This window comes from Vanellus vanellus (assembly GCF_965231255.1).
Source record: "Vanellus vanellus genome assembly, chromosome: 17".
NCBI classification, from domain to species: domain Eukaryota; kingdom Metazoa; phylum Chordata; class Aves; order Charadriiformes; family Charadriidae; genus Vanellus; species Vanellus vanellus.
This window is the reverse complement of record NC_138922.1, coordinates 4,310,809-4,324,710: the sequence shown is the minus strand read 5'-3', so window position 1 is coordinate 4,324,710 and position 13,902 is coordinate 4,310,809. Positions and strand designations below refer to the sequence as shown.

At 43.2% G+C, this 13,902-nt stretch overlaps 1 protein-coding gene across 1 annotated transcript in view; it reads left to right on the top strand.

Moving 5' to 3' along the window:
- COX10 (cytochrome c oxidase assembly factor heme A:farnesyltransferase COX10) overlaps positions 1-13,902 on the top strand; it is a 113,696-nt gene that overhangs the window by 39,246 nt on the left and 60,548 nt on the right.

Genomic DNA, 13,902 nt, shown 5'->3' with positions numbered 1-13,902 from the left:
GCCGGCAGTTCATCCTTCTCAGTGGTAGTCTGGATTGGGAAGATAAATCCCATTTGGAAGATATTTCAGCTTAGAGGACGTTATGGCTCTGCGGGCAGAGTAAGTCACGTTTGGAAGAGCAGTGGTGGGCAGGAGCTGAGGTCCATCAGCACGTGGACCCATCCCCACGGGGGGGCTGCCTGCTGCCGTAGGTTTGAAGCCCGTCCTGACTTCTCGTGTGTCGTGACAACATGAACTCTACCCAGCTGCTTCACAAAGCAAGAACATTAAATAGCTTTATTTTTATTTCAAACTTTTCACAACAACCTTGGAGTTTCATGAGCGTGCGTCAGCGCTGAAATCCAGAATGGCCAAGGACGATTTTAAAACAAATCCTTTAGAAAACTTTGCTCTTTTAAGTAGCGGTTACTGTGTTTTTGCTTCTTCTCTTTTCACTTGTTCTCACACCTTGGCTTGATGTTTTTGGGTTGTGGGCAGTGAAACCTCTTTGTCTACTTTGGCGTAATTTCTAGTGAGAAAATCAAGCTGTTTACAGGAAAACTCTGCAGAGAGGACGTGCAGTTAATGCTGAAGTTAATATTTATTTAGTTCACATTTTAATAATTACTTTAAGAATGAATTTGCTTCAAATTTTAAAGAACTTCAAAAACTTAAGTTCACGCATTCTTGGCAGGGTGGCAATTATCTCAATTGGGTTGCTCGTCGCAGGGTGGGGTATTTTTTTCCCTAGGTGATTCCCCCCGCCCCCCTCACCCCCCATTTGAGAAGGATCATTTATTAAGGATGAAATTTCATTTGAGCTGATAAATGTTCCTAAGAATTAACTTTAAAAATGTGTGAATATAAGTTACTTCTTTAAAGAGGATGACATTGTTACACTTTAATTCATGTGGAAGATGCGTCCTATAACTTAGAAAGCTGTATGAAGGCTGCAGGTTTTAACATCTTTAAAATAGACAGAAATCACATTTAATCAACCTCAGCTATATTCCACATAAACGTATGTTTGGAGAACGGACTTTATTCTTCTGTAGCTGTGCGCTGGGAGGTGTAGCCTTCTCTGCAGTCTCATGCTTAAGTTTTTTAAGAATTAAGATTTTAACTTAAGGCGTCCCTCTGCTTTGAACAGCCCTCCCGTTGTACACAGCCGCAGGTCTTGTTTTTCCCTGGATGAAGCAGGCGCGTCGAGATGAATTAAACAGAACTGCTTCTGAGCTCAGCTTTTAGCTTGCTGCCTTAAAGTTGGATGTCCGTCTTCGATCCCTCCACCAGTCTTTTTAACACTCAGCCTGTGGTCCGTTGAAAATTGGGGATGAAAACCCTGCTGGGCATCAGGTGGCTTGGAGAGCATCTCCTTCATCCTGCCGCATCCCAGAGGTATCGTGTGTGTGTGTGTGGAGGAAAGCGGGAACTGGAGTTTTCTGAGAGGGCAGTGGTGTCCAAGAAGTGTTTCACGGTTCTCCAGCGATGGAGTTGAAAAGCCAATTCCGTTCTCAGACACAGTTTCCGAGCGCAGCGGGGCTCTGCTGGGAGCCTGGTGTTGCTTTGTGTGCGCCACAGATGTTTCCACCTCCAGAAAAGGGGATGCTGCTGCACCTGGGAGGAGATGGGGCCGGTTTTGTGGAAGGCGTTAGGGCTGTACGTAGGGGTGGGTTTAAAAAAAAAAAAAAAAAAAAAGAGTTACAAACTTCGTGCTCTGGAAAGCAGCACTGAAAATAATAGCCTGCAACTTAAGCAGTGGAAAGTATGTTCTCGGTGACAGTCCGGTGGCTGGAGGAGTCATTTTGCATTCCTGGGGTGTAAATCGCCTTGTGCTGAGGGACCTGCTCTGATCTGCAAAAGGGAAGAGAAGAGGGGAGTTTTTTTATAATTTAAGAGGAAAAGGGGTGTCCAAAATCCAGAGAGACGCGTTCGCCAGCGACAAGCATCTCATCGTTTGAAAGTTTAACCCTGCAACCTCTACCTGGATAAACCAGCAAAAAAATTAGAGTGGCAGAGGTGCGGTGGCAGCCCCCTGGTGGGTCAGCCGAAACAGACTCTTCACGGCTAGAGTAACGCGCGTCCCTGCTTGAGCCTCCGCCCGATTTGGGGTACGAGTATTTTAATCAGAGCTAATCTGCTATTGTCCTTCCATCAATCTCCCTGGAAGCCCCTGTTACCGGTGTGGAGTAACAAGGGGGGGTTTTATTATCTCCGTTCCCGGAGTAGTACGTCGATGACATTTAAATGGAGGGATTTGAGTAATTCAGCTATTCAACAATATTTTTTTTAATCACCGAAATCTCAGTTTTTGCAATCAATCCTCTCCTCCTTGCTTTCTGTTGGATTGATGTAGCTGTTACTTGGGGGACTGGAATCTCAGGAGTTATCTTTTGAGTGGACAAGTGATTGATTTTAGGCATTAGACATTCGCTGAGACGTTATAAACATTAGCCTTTTCTTACTTCTGCTTTGAAGTGACCTAAAGCCTTTGCCAAACAGGTTAGTCGCCTCAAAGCGTTACCAAAAACATCTTTATACTTTTTTTTTGACGTAATATTTTTAAAGAGAGACGGCTGGGCCGTTTGCTCGATGGAGTAACCTTTCCTCCTCGCCATATGCGCGCAACTCTCATTATACTCGTAGGAGAACTACATGTGCATCGAGGAGAAAAATAGGTCCCATGTGTCAGAGCTGTCAGGAATTTTTTCTTCCACTACATTGCTTTGCTTTCTTTCTACCTACAGGAACTTTGCAGTTTTTGCACCTTGTTATCCGCTGCCTGTCAAATGTCACATTTTCGAATTCCTTATTCTCAGAGCTGCCGCGATGCTGCGAAGGTTTCGGCAAGATTTCTCAGCGGTGTTGTGTGTTGCTCCGAAAAAAAAAAAAAAAAACCAAACCCAAACCTGCTCTGCAACGCAGAATTTCAACTTTAATAGTAGGGAGAGGAGAAGTCAGTAACATAAGCAAATACGATGTTATTTTTCTTATTTGGTCTCTCGGTTGCTGAAATTATACACCTTCCTGGTGTCCGCCCGGCGTCTAATGTGCTCAGCAGAGCTCCTCTCCCCTTTCCCCTTTGTTTAAAAATGTGACACACAAAAATCTAAGCTATAAATAAAAATCATCTCTCCTAGAATGTTTTAAAAGGCTATTTAAAACATTAATGTAAATAAAAACCAAGCTGGTGTTTATTCGGCATCTTTGCCCTCAGAAGAACATTAGGGGTCTTTTCAGATAGTAATGTATTTATGTAAACTTGCAAAAAAAAAAAAATTGGCTTAGTCAGGATCTAGATTCAGTAGGAAAAATGAAGCTTGACAGAGGGAGGAGAAATATGTCCCTGAGAGTGGAGGTTCAGTAAGTGCCTTTTGTGTAACGCACAATGTTTAAGATATTTTCTTAAAATAAATGTGGAGTAGTTTAGGGCAAAGCTTTCCCTCTATTGTCAATTTTCTCCACTTTGCTTAAAACTTTTATTAATCTGTCTGACACAACTTCTCCTATTTTTTTCCTTCTCTTGCTTTCTTTCTTTTTCTTTCTTTGCTTTCTCTTGCTTTTCTTCGGGAAAGATAAAACAGGATTGGTTAAAAAAAAAACAAAACCAACAACATAGTCGTTAAAATTGTTGGCGTTGGTGTAGTTAGTTCAGTAACTTTGGTTGCTAGTACTCTTCCCACGCTGGTGACCTTGTCAGGCAAAAATGCAGTGGTTACTTTTTGAGTTTCTTTGTCCGTTTTTGCTGATTTGAATGCAGATTTTTGGGAACCAGGCGGTGGACGTGTGAGCTCCTTCTTTTTTTCAGGCGTAGCTGCGATTGCCTATGGAGAGGTGAAACCACCATATTTGCAGTTGAATCCACTCTGTGACTGGTTGAAGAATTGATCTCAATTGGGATGGGAGATAGCAGAGAAAAAAAAACAGTCCTCAATAGTGTTCTCCAGTGTTTGGACTCTAGATATTTGGGGATGGGGCATAAGCTATTGTTATTAAATGCCTACTGTGTTTTGAGCAGTGCATTAGTATGACAATCCCGTTTTTTTATGCCTGTTTTAATAATAAGCTTTTACATTTAACTACTTAGCTAGAGAATCCTTTCCAAAATGGGGCTGCAATTGTATTGGGGAGGGCGGTGAAGGTCCTGTCCTGCCTTTGGTCGGTGAGACCGTGGCAGCAGAACCTGGACCTGCACATCTTTATTAATAAATCGGTGCAAGATGAACGGAATAAACTAACTTCTGACTTTGTGCGCGGAATCGATGGCAGCGCAGCGTTGCGCGGTGTGAACGCTCCGTGTTCCTGGACGAGGTGAAGTTCCTTCGGCGGTGAGCAGGGTGAGGAGCAGAATTCTAGATGGCGAGACGGCTGAAGGAAGTCAAGCTAACAGAAAAATCAATAAAATTTCTGGCCCTTCATCATTGCCTGCAAAGGTGAGAGGTCACCCCCTCGGTAATAGCGCTAATTGATGCAGAGAGAGGCTGCATTAACATTTTGCAAGTAAGCTGTATTTTAAGTGAAGTAAATCTAAGAGGAGATTTTATGGAACCGCAGCAGCTTCATACATACAAAAATCTTTTTTTTTTTTTTTTTTTGTATGATACATAGAGTTTTAAGACTGTGTCTTTTAAACGCTGAGTACTTGTCAGCCAGCTAACGGCGGAGGGTAATCCTGCCGCCCGCAGAAAACAGCTCTGCCAGCTCCTGCCTGAGTGCTGCCGGGGTTGAGCCTCCATGTATTTACTGTCTTTAAGCCACTCTTAGATTCTATCCATTTTTGGTGTTTTTTATCTAAAGTGAAACGCGTCTGTTACACTCACCCACACATGCTCTTACATCTGAGATTTCCTTTAGCAAATGCTTATTGGGGAGGGAAAAAAAACCAAACCCACCTCCTAATAAATGTCAGTTTGGCTGTGGCGTACACAGGAAGGTGTGCGTTGGGACGAGGACAGCAGTCTATCGTTTGCATCACTGTCTGCTTTAATTAATTTGATAGCCACGAATGAGCACAGGGATGAGCAGACCGATGGGCGCGGAGCACGGCTGCAGGAGCAGTTCTGCCGATGAGGTGGAGCTCATGGGGCATCGTGGCTTTTACGTCTTCTTAACACAGCGACTGTTTTTTTTTTTCCAAGTGAGGTTTTATTACCCATAGTTTATGCCGACATTTTATGAAGCCCTAGAAAGTCCAACGTTATTTTCTCAAGTTTGATAACCAAAACTCGTATGAGAAACTAGATAATGAAAAAAAAAACGGCTTAAGATACCTTCCCAGTCTGGCTAGTATTAAACTATTTCAATTAGTTTTCACTAACATAAAACTTTAAAATTGTGGTTTCCGTAGCTTAAAGCAAAAAAACCCGGTGGTGTCATTTCAGCAATGCTTTTCCCTTCATCTGTTTTTCTACTTCTCTCTTTTCTCTCGAGGCACGGCTTAAGAAATTCCGGGAAGAAAGCGTGGATGTGAGGGTGTGCAAACATGTTTGCCTACGTCAGGGCTATTTTTAAAATTTGTAATTCGGATTTACGTTAACAAATCTCGAAAAATCAATGCGACTCAACCCCAAAAAATTATCAGATTGCAAGCGAAATTATTTTACTGGGGGGAGAATTACCGCAGCTGTCTCTTCTCCACAGTGATTAAAGACTGGGAGCGAAGTTTAGTTTTAAGACTGGGGTCCGTACGATGTACAAAGCCTCTTGAGATCCGGGCTAGAATTTTTGTTGCCCGCAGTTTAATCATCTGTCATGTGGCTTTAGAGGAGTTAAATCAATATCCGAAATCCTATATCGCGGTGTAATTTAATTAGAATTGTAAATAATAGGTCTAAATTATAATTCCCTATCAGTGCATTAAAGTATATGCGTGTATGAAAATTTTCTTTAACTAAACCGAAGCCTTTGTGTTCCGAAAGAGCTCTGGGAATTCAATTAGCTAACAGGATAATTTTGTTCCGTCTCTTCTCTGTCAGCAACTTGCAGCGTTGCTCAAAAATATGTGAAAATCTACTGTTCCTGTTAACATCTGCCACTTAACGTTTCACATGTTCTGCTACGTTATAAATAATGTATTATATCTGTATATTTTTATTTCACGGTAACGATTAGAGGCGGGGGGTTACGCTGGGGAGGTGCTATGGGGAGCAGAAGCGGAGGGGGTCTGTTTTATAGGTTTTGTAATAGTGTTGTAGGGCATAAATCCCGATCTAAAAGGTGTCCATAGTGATCTTTAAATTAACTGGTGAAGCGATATTTTAACCGACTCCTGTTTGCTTTGCATTCCTTTATAAAAGATCCCATATTCTTGATATCTTTTTGTTCCACATCATTCCATTGGCAGTCTGTAGCTGTTTCCCAGTTGGCTAAAAGAGAGAGCTGCCTAGTGTTGGAGCTGCTGTGGTTTTCAAATATTATTTATTGCAATGATCAGTTTTCTTCTCTTTGGGGTGTTCCATGTTTAACCTAATTGCTTTTTAGTTTAAGGTTTTAAATTATTACGGTTCCTACAAATGAAAAATTTCATTCACCCTGTGCCCTGGCCTCATAAAGCTATTTAAGAAACCACAAAGAGTTGGCCAGAAACTCCGAAATGATACAATTCGTTGCAAGATTAGAGAATTTATCCAAAGCTACATGTTGATTTTTAATACTACTAAATTAGATCCACCTTTTTGTATTTACAAAGAGAAATCTCTTTACCCACCGAAGCCGTTGCCTTAAATCACTTTCCATCCGTCTGGCCAACACCTGATCGCACATGCTATCACCAGGAAGGTTTCAGCACTGTTCTTTATTATTTAATGATTGAAATACTATTTTTTTTTTTTTTTTTTTTTTTTACCTGCTCCCAAGGGCCGAAAGATTTATAATCCTTTGGGGGCCGGTGGAGCTGCAATATTTCCTTTCACAGTCGCTCCTACTCCAGTTGCGAGTGGTACTTGCAGGGTAACTAATATTATTTCCTCCTCCTACACTTTCCTTTTCCTGAAGCCATCAGATAACCGTTTGTTTGTTCTTACGTGCTCTCGCAGCGCGCTCCGCGGCTTCGCTCTCTCGCCTGGCCAGATTCGCTTTCAGTTTTCACATGCTTCTTGTTTGGGGGGAATGCTGGGGGGGGATTTGGTTTAGAGATCGTGCTCCTTCTTTATCCTCAAATCTTTGTTTCCTGCGCCTTGCTCTTTTGCAAAGGGCACGTCGGAAAAAGCTGGCTGCAGTATCCTTCAAAAACTTCATGGAATTAAAAAAACAAACAAACAAAAAAAAACCCAAAAACCAAAAAGCAACAGGGCTAGGAAATTGTCTGTATAGATGAGATTTATTTAATTATTTTTTTTTTTTTTTTTTAGTTTATCGCATGTGACATTGGAAATTTATGAGGCTTTCTTCACTGCAGTTGAAAATTGGGAATCTGATGAGCACAATAACAGTTGTGTTTTATTATTGTCTTTAATGATATACCTGGAGAGCTTTGCATTAAGTAGTCTTCAGTGTTTGAATCAAATAATAGTGCTTTTCTCTCGGTATAGTTTTTGCAGATAATATGCTAGAAATATTTACAGCAGTGGAATCCCTTACGTTACTTAGCTTCTGGACACGATCATCAAATATTTTAGCAATCCTCTGAAGATTCACGTTGCTTAAGATCATGTGCTCTGTGCGTTTTATAAAGTCTTTCAAAATGAGAAAGAGGAAAAAAAGAAAATGGAAAAACTATGAAGAAAACTAATATAAACTTTGATGTTCAACTTTGAGATTACCTCTGGGAATGAAGTGTCGTCTCTTGAAAAACCTCGTGAGATCAATAAAATTATGCAGACTCAAACATCTCGGGTGAAGCGTTTTAGGAAAATAAGTGCAAGAGAAATCTTTGTTTCGGCTGAACCATTGGTGAGACTTTCCTTAAAATATCTTTAAATACAAATGGTTGAACACAAATATACATTATCCTTAAACTGAGATCACTTTGCATGCCCGGGAGTGCACGTAAGACTCTGTGTAGTACTTCATTTCAGAAGGTATGAAATCTTTTTGTCTGTAATAAGGAAAAAAAAATTCAACATCACGTTACATGTTTTCATAAAGGGATGAGCTTTCACAAAAAGCAATTGTGAATTCAGTCAGTTTTTTCCCCTTCTACATCATTAAGAAACATTGTTACTGGAATCCAGGATCTCATATATTTGATAACGTTTCACTATTCTTTTCAGTTAAATTTTCCAACTTGTGAGCGGTAGTGCCTCATAATCCTCATTTATTTTTATTATTTTAACACTCTGAAAATCTGTTCTGTTCTCCTGCTGTTCCACGAGCAACTCTCCTTCCACCTCGTGATACTGATCCAACCAAAACCTCGCTCTTGCAGTCTTTTTTAATTGATAGGGGTTTGAAAAACTGGAGGCCCGAATACTGCTTTTGGTAATTGGATGACATAAAAAGCATAACTTATTAAAGAATTCCCTTCCTTATTTTGTTACACTAATTTATAGAATTTAATGTGTTTTTTCCTGTGGATTTTTTTCCCCCGCTTATAAATTTAAGCGTTAGTATGTGGTACGGGCTCAATTTCCCCATAGCTTTTATGGATTTAATTACATTTGGGGGCTTAATTTGGTTTAAAAAATCCTGGTTTCCACACTCGTGGAAACTGAAGAAAATCAATTTTTCGCAGTTTCTGTTCCTTGTCCAAACTACCGTGGTGTGCAAGTAGACTTTCCAAAATCCTCCTGAACCTTTACCCTGTTGCTTTTTCCTGTCTCCGTCATACAAGAGTTTATAAGCAGATACACGACAGCGCAGCACCGGGCCAAGAGATACGCGTGTGCGAAAGCAGCTTTGCCATTACAAAGGGGAATTCGAAGTATCGTTTCAAGCAGATACCTGCAATCCTGGATGTGGAAACCGTTGCCCGAATTTTTCAGATCTTAATTCGCTTTCCTTTGGGAACGGCAGGGGAAGGGCTGCTGCGGCTCGCTCGGGGCTCTGGTGCAGCGCAGTGTAAATGTGAGTTCCCCCCTCGAAACACTGAATTCAATTTCCTTTGTGTCTGTTGTTTTTGTTTTTTTTTTCTTTTTATTTCTTTTCCGATCCACTGTGAGTACCGGAAAAGCTTTATATTACTGTCCTGACCTTGCTCGGATCCCGAAGGAGCGGCGAAGGCCGTAGCTCGGGTGTATCAGGTCTATCGGGCCAGTGTTTACGAAAACTCCTGGATTTTTAAAGTTGGGTTTGGATATTGGTTTTCCAGCAGTAAACTGTTTTCTGCTGCCGGTAATTCTGTGGGTTGGTTTAGAGAGGTTTGGTATTTTTAGTCCTTACGCCTGGTATTCAATAAAAAGCAGATATGCCTTTATTTTCCGGCAGTGAATAGCTCAGCCCTTGGCGCGGGGCCGTGACCCGTGGGGGTGGCAGCAGGGCTGGCGCATCCCCCAGCGCCGGGCAGGTACCGCTGCCAGCGCCGCAGCCGTCCCCTGCCCTTCCTGCGGCGTCGGGGAAGGTGGCAACGCGCAAACGACTCTTCCGAATCACAGAAGTTGTTCTGATACCACGTCACAGAATTTCACATGGGGTTTTATTCTTTTTCTTTTTTTCCCACCTCCCCCCCCCCCCCCCCCCCTCTTTTTTTGAGCAGCAGGCAGCAAGTGGTACACAGGCCAACTGGGATACTGGGAAAATACTCAGCATCCTATCCATTATGCATGGCAAGTGTCCTTCATGCTGTGGGACACATCAGCAATTTCAGACCTTTCAGCAGCTCCTCCTGTGGTCCCACTCCTGCCCGTCTATCACGCGGGCTGCCAAGGTTGCCCCATCTCTCTTTCATTTGATATGGGCTGAGAATGACAGGCAGGGGAGCCAGGGCCATGGCAGCCGCCGGCAGAGCGGCGGGCGGGCGGTTGGGGCTCCGAGTACAGCTGCTGAAAGCTGTCAGGATCTTGCCAGGTCATCCCCTAAATGAAGATCTTCCATCATGGTCTTTCTCCATGGCTGGAGACTTTTCCAAATCCGCCACGTGCTTTTGCCAGAAGCCCCGAACAGAAGTCGCTGTTCGTAGGGATGAAAAGCATGGCAGAGATTTTCCCTTCTGTGCCTTCGGCGTTCAAAGGCATCTCTGTTCCACCTCCTCCCCTCCCGCACTGCTATTGTTCAAAGCCGCCTTCTTGTGTCCCTTCACGTCGTGCTCTCCCATTTTGCTTCGTTTATTATTTGTTGCGTGCCATCCCTTATGTTCTGGGAAGCTTCCCCGGTCCCGTCGGCCAGACGCGTTCCCTCTCTGTTCCCTCATCTCCCCCCAACGCTCCACACCCCCTTTCTCACACTGCAATTTCAAGTGAGCTCTTAAGTTTTCCCCCCACCGTTTCTCTGGTCCCGTTTCGGTGCCGTTTGCTGCCCCGGTAGGGCAAAGCCGTCTCCTCCTCTCTTTTAAGAACAAGGAGAGTGATGGCAATAACAAACCTTTCCATGTCACCAGCAATCTTGATATTAACTTATAAACTACTCTGTCCCCCCCCAAAAAAAAATGAAGGGGGGAAAAAAAAACCCAAAAGGCAAATTGTGTTAATGTCATTTTAGAGATATATATTATTTTTTACGTTGTAACGCAAGGTGAGAGTGGCTGTCTCCCTGCGTGCGGGTTCCTCCTAAACTTCTGATACGGCCACAGGACTTTTAATTGCATTTGAAAAAAAAAAAAAAAAAAAAAAAAGAAAAACCAAAACAAAATAAAACCGCCCCCAAAAACGCAACCTACGCGGCGTGCTGCCCCTGGGGGCAGGGGTCTGCTATCGGGGCAGCCCCAGAGCACGGAGCAGAGCGCGGTGTTTGCCGTCCAGCGGGGTGAACCCAGACTACACGCAGCCGTAAAAAGAGATGTCTCGTCACAAGACATTTATTCATTCAACTGCCTTTATCCTGCCTCTCCTGTTCACCCTGCGAAGTAAGCTACTATGCGGGTAGTCCTATTTTTAATAGGAACATTCGTAAATAAATTAGCCTCAGGGGAGGCCGGGGAAGAGGTTACATCTGCGGTTATAGATGAAACAGCCTCATGAGGACGGGATTATATCATTTGCTGCTTGGGTATGTGTTCCTGCCCGCCGTTTTGCAGCCCGCAAAGCTCCCGACTCCTTCAGCGTCGGGGGCGGCTTGTTTTGCCGCTGGAAATCCCGATTTAAAACACCCGCGAGCCACACAATCGTGCGCTTTTGCTGGAAAACGGGCACTTTGTAGAGTATTTGCCTTCCCTGGGTGCCCCAAGGAGGTAATGCCTCTGCCGATGATAAACCCAACAGGTGCCAGGGCTGTTGGGTACTGGGGCCAGTTGGCTCTCTGCCGGCCGGCGCACAGTGGCTATATTGTGTCTCGAGGTTTTTGTGTGCTTCCATGGCCTTGTGAGGGATGGTATAACCCAGTTGAAATACATACTTAAACTCCTGAGGGATTAAGTGTGTTTCCTTTGCTTTACAGTTCAGAATTTTACAGTTTCTTTGTTTGGGGGTTCTCAGATTGCTTAATGATTTCTTTTTTTTTTTTTTTTTTTTTTTTCCCCTCCCCTCGTTTTGCCCAGATGTGTAGCAGTATTTGAACTTTGCTAGGTTTGCCAATTTTATTACTCCACATATGGTATATCCTTTTATTTCTGTCGAGTATATCATTCTTCTGCTGAGAAATCCCTCGGTGCGTGCTTTTGCCTTACTGTTCTTCAATTGTTAGGTTTGTACCTCTTCTGTACTCCGAAACGCAGCGTTTCGCTAGTGATTCAAAATGTCAGATGCTTTCCTTCTCTCTGAGAAGTATTGTTTAAGCTGTCACTTATCGGAAGTATTACAATAATGTTCAAATACACCCCCCCACCCCCTCCCAGTAACCTCTCGCTTTCTGGCGTAGGAGCAGCAGCGCAGGAGAAGGCGCGGGATGAAGCGGGCGCTGCCGTACAGCGTCGGTCCAGGAGCACAGGGCACATCCATAGCCCACGAGCGGCTCTTCCACGGGTCCGGCGCTGGCGATGCTGGAGCGCCCGAGCCTTCCTAGCGAGGAGCATGAGCCCACAGGGGTCTGCTCGGCCAGTGCTGGCTGTGATTTGGGGCGCACCTTCGCCCCTAGCCTAGCTTCTCGCAGAGGTGTGGGGGATCGCTGGTTTTATCCACCTCTAAAGCGTTCCCAAAGCCTGAGCTGTCCTCTCCTGTCCTCCAACCTTGGCCACATGGAGAGGTTAGAAATGTGACTCTCACAGGCAAGTTTGGGTTCTCATAATATAAAGATACATCCTTTGCTTCAAGCATTATATACGCATTTTAAAGTTGTTTACGAGTACATAGTATTCTATCCAAAACCCTGCGTGCGTGGCTCATCCTTGCATATTTTAGTATTTATAGTGACCAACGTTTGCAGAGAATGAGAGCAGCGATTGTTTTCCTGGTAGGCTTGGGAGTGGATTCTTTTGCGGTTTACATCTATATAACTCAATTAAATGGCATTAGGATAGACTTACATCAGCTGAGTTCTCAGCCCGGAGTCCAAATATAATTCTTAATAACGATGGTTTTACAAGTGATTTTTCTTTATAAAATTTTATTACTGTTTTCTTCTGAGTGGTTTCTTAAGCTTTTCTTGCTTTATAGTAAAGTCTGTCTGTAAGAGTTCAGACTAAGAATATTTTGTTTGAGAGTGAGTCAGAGTCTCGGAATAATTTGTAGTCTACTGAAAGTATCCCCAATGTACTATTCGCATGATAACTCTTGTATAAGCTTCCCAATTCAGTTGTAAAGACACAAATCACTTGAATTCTCTAATTTGTTTCCCACGCAATGGGAATAACACATGGTTCTCTACTGGCAAATATTTTGCTAATGTTTGTATCTGGGTTTGGAAATTATAAATTGCTGTCTGAAGCTAATTGCCATTAATAATAATAATAATAATAATAATAACCTCTCAGGTAATCTTCTAAATAATGAGGAATAAAAATAATTTCCTTGCTAATATTCACAGTGGAATGTGAATGGTCGTTGTGGTTTTCTATGCCTTGAGAAAAAGGATGAAATTTTGCGTAGCAGCTAACGTAAGTGACAAGTCGTGTCTCAGACACGCAGACCCAGTTTAGAAGCATCCTTTTGTTTTCAATTAATATAAAGAATAGAAAGTTGTTGCCCACTGTGTTTTGCCATTAAAACATATATTATTCAAAATACTTCTAGCATTCATGCATTTTGCTTGTAGGAAGGGGAGCTACATAGTGGGGTGATGTGAATTAATGGGGTGCGAGTCCCACATGTCCCCACATGTTAATACTGTCACTTCACCCCACGGGGACGGGGTTTACGCGCTGCGCAATACAGCCTGTGTCTGGGGGAAATCACTGCGTGCTCCTGTAACACTCAGACATAAGATTTAGGGGTTTAAATAGTTGCTTGGAGGACCCGTAGGCAATAACCCTCCTGGAGCCCAGTTTGTCTGCCTCCCTGGGATGAACGGCTTCAACTGGCCCCGCTGGAATTCAACCATTGACTTCCCAACAAGTCCAGTTATTTCGGAGCTGATTCTCAAACCACTGAGCTATCATCTCCAGCGTAATTAATTCTTAACCTTTCACCGAAAATAGGTTGCCTAAGCTTTCGGTTGCTGTGCTTGGGTTACCCTATCGGCAGCAGCTACCCGTCTGCCGGCCGACTTCGCTGCGGTTATTTCCACAGCAGACGCTCAGCGGTGTTTTCTTGCCAGGCTTTTCGTTCCTACAGGCGTTTAAATGAATAGCTGTGAATGAGTGCGGCTGGTTTGCCTACAAATACTCGGGATGAGACGAGCCGTAAAGACAAGTGGTGGGCAGTTGAATAACTTTTTTTTTTTTTTTTTTTTTTTTTTTAGCAATAATTCAGGCAAATGTGTTGTTGAGGCGGAGAACTTGAATCCAAAGTGTATTTTAAA